General features: G+C 48.5%; 1 long non-coding RNA gene across 1 annotated transcript; it reads left to right on the top strand.

Moving 5' to 3' along the window:
- The first annotated feature begins 4,389 nt into the window (after window positions 1-4,389).
- On the top strand, window positions 4,390-6,239 carry LOC112394512 (uncharacterized). The gene is made up of 3 exons (XR_003002155.1): window positions 4,390-4,532; window positions 5,707-5,937; window positions 6,168-6,239. It is a non-coding gene; the product is annotated as an uncharacterized LOC112394512 (long non-coding RNA).
- The last annotated feature ends 305 nt before the right edge of the window (window positions 6,240-6,544 follow it).

Raw genomic sequence — 6,544 nt, forward strand, 5'->3', positions numbered from 1 at the left:
ATAAACTGTGGCAGCAAAGTCTAACTTAAATATTTCAGTGACCCCTTCAGATCCTTAATGATGCTATAAATGCAATCCTGGTGTGATTTACAAAACTCTTAAAAATACATGCTTCCACTAAAATAAACATTGCTACCTCTCAGCGTAAGTTTACTTGCATAATATAAGCACAAACTTACCTGAATCAACGATGAAAAAGGGCGGGGATGAGTGCCATACACGAATGAACTGGGAGTGTGCATGCCTTGAGGACCTCTAAGGAGAGGTGGTCTTTTGGCCCTGAAGCCCCCTCCCTGATCCTCTTTTGGAGAAACGCCTCCACGGCCCGATGCCCAGCTTTGCTACTCTGTCCATGAATTGCACGTTATGTACAGAACAGCGCTTCTCAAAATGCTCTCCCAGACCTTTCCCCGGGGTTCAGCTCACACGGAGAGCCCCGCTTGGGTCTTTACCATTTCTCATGTCACAGAAATGTCTGCAGGGCCCTGGATCACAGGAGGTTTTGGAGCAGGGGAAGGGCATGATCAGATCTGTTAATCACATCTCTGAAGTATAAGCTTTGGGGGCGAGATGGAAGGAGGCATGAACCCAGGGCCTGAATTTAATTCATCTTCAACGACACAGCTCTTTGATCTGCTACATTTGTTCAAGATGTGAGAGAGAACATTTGAGAAGACACTGAACAGATCTGAGACCCAGGGGTCATAGGACTCAATGAAAGAGCGACGGGAAAGAGTTTGCACCTGTCCACCTTATTCACTGTGACATCCTTAGTGTCTACCTTGGGTTCCTGGCACACAGAGTGTGTTAGAAATAAGTGTAGAAGGAAAGGAGACAGAGAGGAAAGAAGGAAGAAGAGAAGAGGAAGAGAAGAGGAATTCTAAATAATCTAGGCCACAGGGGAACCCACTTTAAGTCCTCATTCCACTACATACTAGCTGTGTGATTTTGGAAAATTTTCTTAATTTCTCTGAATCTCCATTTCCTTATTTTGAACTGAGGATAATAATGTCTTCCCATTATGAGTCTTACAACATATAACTCAAATAAAGATATCTAAAGTGTGTGGTACAGATTAGGTGCTCCGTTCCATAAATGTTGGAAGGAAGAAAGGGAGGAAGGTGGGAGGCAGGGAGGGAGGAAGGGGGGAAGGAGAGAGGAAAGAAGGCGGGAGAAAGAGAAGGAGGGAGGGAGGAAGGAAGGAAAGAAAGGGAGAAAGTCTGATTGTTCCCCTGGGGATGAATGACCCTGGAGCTGGGCACAGTGAGTATGGCGCATGGGGACAAGGTGTGTCAGTGGGACGCTGCCTGCATCCTTATTTATGTGCCAGATTTTCATCATTTACCATTCACACTTATGGGATTAATTCTCTGAGAAGTGCAGCCAGTAACACACCAGCTAGTCAGACAACACAGGCTACAGCAGCTAAGGTTGTAGTTCCTCCCCCACTGACAGCCCCTCAAAGAAAAGAGGAAGAATGGAGCAACTGAAAGCTTCCATTCAGAGTCGGTAACAATAAGTTACAAGTGACTGAGGGTGTGCTGGGCAAGAGAGAAGTGGGCAGAAGGGAGGCAGGGAGCAAGCCCCCGCTCTTCATGCCAGCCGTGGAACACAGGATCCAGTCGAGGTGTGCGCCATGAACTCGATTAAATTTTAGGTGAAGATTTAGGTTTTCCAATTTAGAAAACAAAAGCTTAAGAGCTTACTTTGTTCTTTTTTTTTTTTTGCAGTACGTGGACCTCTCACTGTTGTGGTCTCTCCCATTGCGGAGCACAGGCTCCGGATGCACAGGCTCAGCGGCCATGGCTCACGGGCCCAGCCACTCCGCGGCATGTGGGATCTTCCCGGACCGGGGCACGAACCCACGTCCCCTGCATCGACAGGCGGACTCCCAACCACTGCGCCACCAGGGAAGCCCTTACTTTGTTCTTTTGCACCCAATACTTTTGAAATCTTTATAATTGTATTACTTGGAATGTAGAATATTTCTGTGCCTATGGAAAACAGTTTGCTTCCTCAGAAGTTAAACACAGAATTACCATATGACTCAGCAATTCCACTCCTGGGTATATACTCAGAAGAATTGAAAACAGGCAGCATCCCACTGACACGCCTTGTCCCCATGCGCCATACTCACTGTGCCCAGCTCCAGGGCCATTCATCCCCAGGGAACAACCTCTCCCTTTCTTTCCTCTTTCTTTCCTTCCTCCCCCACTCCCTCCCTCTTTCTTGGGACTTCCCTGATGGCTCAGTGGTTAGGAATCCGCCTGCCAAGGCGGGGGACACGGGTTCAATCCCTGCTCCAGGAATATCCCACATGCTGCGGAGCAACTAAGCCCGTGCACCACAACTACTGGGCCTGCGTTCTAGGGCCTGCGAGCCACGACTACTGAGCCCGTGTGCTGCAACTACTGAAGCCCGCACACCTAGAGGCTGTGCTCCACAACAAGAGAAGCCACTGCAGTGAGAAGCCCGTGAACCGCGACGAAGAGTAGCCCCGGCTCACCACAACTAGAGAAAGCCCGCGAGCAGCAATGAGGACCCAATACAGTCAAAAATAAATAAATGTATTTTTTTTTAAAAAAACCCTACATTAAAAAAAAAAAGATACGCAAACAAATACATGCAGATGCATGTTCATATCAGCATTATTCACAATAGCCAAAAGGTGGAAACCACGCTCCAGATGAATGGATAAACAAATTGTGGTATATCCATACAGTGGAGTATTATTCAACAATGAAAAGGAAAGTGATGCATGCTACGACGTGGGTGAACCTCAGAACTATTATACGAAGTGAAAGAAGCCAGACAAAAAAGGTGGCATCGTGGATGATTCCAGTTGTGTGAAATCATATAAAATGAAATGAAATATCCAGAATAGGTGCATCTATAGAGACAGAACAAAGATTGGTTGTTGCCTGGGGTTGGGCGGAGGAGGTAGTGGAGAGAAGCTTTTTAATGGGTAAGGGGGCTTATTTGACATAACGGAAATGTTTTAGACAGAGTCACTTGTTGAGCAACACTGAAAATGTACTAAATGCCATTGAATTGTTCACTTTAAAATGGTTAATTTTATGTTATGTGAATTTTACCTCAATACGTTTTTAAAAATTGTATTCATTAATGTAATTATTTTAATGCATGCACAGGATAAAGAAAATTCCCATCCCACAGATGGGTATAAATGAAACGTCTCCCTTCCACACCTGACCTTCAGTTCTCCCCACAGGCAATTCCTATAGGTTTTTGTGGATCCTTTCAGAGACATTTTAAACCTATGCAAATATATATGAAGTAGTAGCACACCATACGTACTGTTCTGCAGTGGAGGGTGTTTTAAAAATACAGTTTTAAGGGCCTCAACCCTCATCCACCCAATCAGAATTTTCAAGGTTGGGCCCAGGAATCTGTTTTGACCAAGCTCGCCAGGGACTGTGAACATGCAGGGGCTTGGTAGGGATGGGGCTGGTCCAGCCTGGGGCTTCCTGGCCACTCCTGAGTACCCAGGCCCCCTGCCTTCAGCTTGGTTGGCCTCCTGGGGTCTTCTCAGAGCTGGGGACTCATAAACTCCTTGGCCCTCAGTTTTCCTCCTCAGACACTCTTCTATGCTCAGACCACTTCCTGCTTCTCCAGGGATCCGGCTCCCAGGGATTCTGACCACTGTGGCCCGCTGGACCCAAACCTCCTCAGGGCCAAGCCTGGCCCTGCCTGTTGGCTTCTCCCCGGGCATTCCCAAGGGTCAGCATCTGGGAGTCTAGCTCTCTAGAACCCAGTGGAATTCTCAGCTTGACTCTGTTGCTACCCGATGACTGAGAGACCAACTCACAAAAGGCTGATTCACAAATCAGAACGTTAATGTGTTTTGAAAATATCTACCCTTCATTGAGTCCCTAGTGTGTGCCAGGTACTGGGTTAGGCATTTCTTACAACATCTCCTCAGGGTAGATCTTATTAAACACCATTGTATTGTATTGTATTTATTTATTTTATTTTATTTTTAAAGCTTTTTTTGTTTTGTTTTGGCTGCACAGCATATGCAGGATCCTAGTTCCCTGACCAGGGATCGAACCCGCACCCCCTGCAGTAGAAGCACGGAGTCTTAACCACTAGACTGCCAGGGAAGTCCCTTAAACCCCATTTTACAGATAAGGAAGGAAACTGAAGCTTAGAGAAGAATTTACAGGCTAATGAGTGCGGGAGACAGTCTGACTCTAAATTCCTTACTCTTTCCTGTATCCCACACTGCTACGCAGTCCAAAACCTGTCAGTCATTACAGGAAGCGGGCCTTGCCAGGAGGAGGATCAAGTATGTTTGCATCCGGGACACCTCTTCCTGTTAGCAAGATCCCTGGGCACTAAACTATAATCTGAAGATGAGCACAGAACGCAGGTCAAGGGGATGGAGATCTGGAGGCACTGCCCACAGAGCTATGACCACACTAACCTTGACCCGGAACAGAACTCTGCTCTCTAGCGACCTAATGTTGACATCTCCACAACACAGTGGACCCTCTCCTTGCAGAATGCCGGTAAGCCCCAGCAGATTTCTGTTTTGTCTCTGCCCCTTCAAGGTCCTGACCTGCGCAATCAGTGGGGAAAACAGGCTCTGGAATCCACAAACCCAGGTTCAGAACCCAGCTCCTCCACTCTTTAGCCACATGACCTCAGGCCTCAGACACATCACTTCTGCTCCATCCTCCCAGGGTCTTCACACGTAGTGAACGCATGTAAAACTCACAGCCCGGAGCCCAGTTCTGGCTTCTCTCCCTCTCCCTCCTGCAAACGCAGCATTTCTCCAGGCGCTTTTCTTCTGTCACATTCCAGTCCTGAGGGCTGTCTCCGGTCATGTTTATAGGACTTGGGTAATTGTTAATCCTCCCTCCCGGCCCTCTCTCCCTTTTGCCCTCAGTCCAAATAGGCATATGATCAGGTCCTGGCCCAGACACAGGGTAGATATATAAAAAGGACATTGTATCTGAAGCCGGGAGCCTGGAGCTCCTTGGGGGTGGATTTCTACCTCCCACGGTTCACTAATCAGGCTCAGGGAGTCACATGGGGACCCGTGACCGCCCCTCCCAGCCCAGATGACCTCCCATCGCACCTCAGCCTGGACCAACTCCTTGGGACAAAGCGGCTCCCCACTGCCTGGATCCCGGTCAGCCTCATGGCAACCTTGCTCTGCTTGAGAGTCATCTTCCTAAAAAGTTCGGGAGTATGGGACTTCCTAACTCAAACCCTCTTGACTTCTGAGATTATCATTGTTTCAAAGGATCCTTACCCTTGCCTTATAGTCACCAGACTCTGTCTCCTTAAACTGTGGGGGCAGAACTAATATCTATTGAGTCTTTACAACATGCTAAGTGGATTCTATGTGAATTATTTCATTTCATCCTCATAACAATCCTGGGAGGTGGGTACTGTTTCTACCCCTGGTCCAAAGACAATAACAATAACGAATATTTATATAGTACCACTTAGCAGGTGGCATTCTCCATGTTTTACGTTTATTAGCTCATTCTATCATCACTGCAGTCCTACAGTGTAGAGACTCCAGTCAGCTCCCTTTACTGAGACTCAGAGAGGTAGAGCAAGTGGCCCGGGTCGCACAGCCAGCAAAGGACGGAGGCTGCCATTCAAGCTGGGGGAATCTGGTTTCCGAGGCTCCTGAGCGCTTTGCTACACTGCTTCCCGTTTTTCTCAAAGCAGGTTCCACGTGTAATTTCAGCAGTCCACAGATACCATTACAAATCGATGGGGTGTGAGCCAGATGAGACCTGGAGCAGCCACACAGCTTCCCGGGGTGCTGAAGGACAGACCACACTGATTGAGTTCTCGGCTGGGTCTTTAAACGTCAGCGTGTGTGTGACCACCTCAGACCCTGGGCTCAGAAATAAAATGCAGAAGGGAAGGGCGTTCTAACGTGTGGGACGAGAGGTAGGCAGAGCAGAAGAAGAGCAACGGCCCAGAGCAACTGCCTGTGGGCTGGGTCGGCTTCCTGGACAGCAGAGAGGGGCCCCTGTAGGCAGTGGGGGCTGGGAGTGGTGTGGAAGATGTGCCCTTGACCTTGAGCTGCTGGGAGGCCATTTATGGCATGACACCAACCCGAGAGAGCTGGGTCTTAACCTGATTTAACTCCTCTGTCTGCATTGATTGGTCACCATTAGGAGCTGTTCGCTCAGACCAGCCTGGCCGCCTGAGCACCGCTCATCATCACAGAGGCGTGGAGAAGAGCGAAGACAGCTCCCCTCCCTCCCACCAAGAAGGTCCTACCTACTCTCATGCAGCCTCAAAGGGGAGACTGTTAGGGCAAGGAAGGAAAGAGAGAGACCCCAGATCAGTTTCAGATGCGTTCTGTGCGGTAAAGAAAATAAAATGGGGTGATGCGAGAGAGACTTGTGGGGAGGGAGAGAAAGAGGGGGAAGATTGCCTGAGAGGGCCTCTTCAAAGAAGTCATGTTTGCTCTGAATTCTGAGTGTTGGGGAAAGGGACTATTCTGAGATCTGAAGAAAGAGCTCTCAAGGCAGCGGGAACAGCAGAGGCA

The sequence above is a fragment of the Neophocaena asiaeorientalis genome, unplaced genomic scaffold (genome assembly GCF_003031525.2).
Source record: "Neophocaena asiaeorientalis asiaeorientalis breed wild unplaced genomic scaffold, Neophocaena_asiaeorientalis_V1.1 scaffold129, whole genome shotgun sequence".
NCBI classification, from domain to species: domain Eukaryota; kingdom Metazoa; phylum Chordata; class Mammalia; order Artiodactyla; family Phocoenidae; genus Neophocaena; species Neophocaena asiaeorientalis.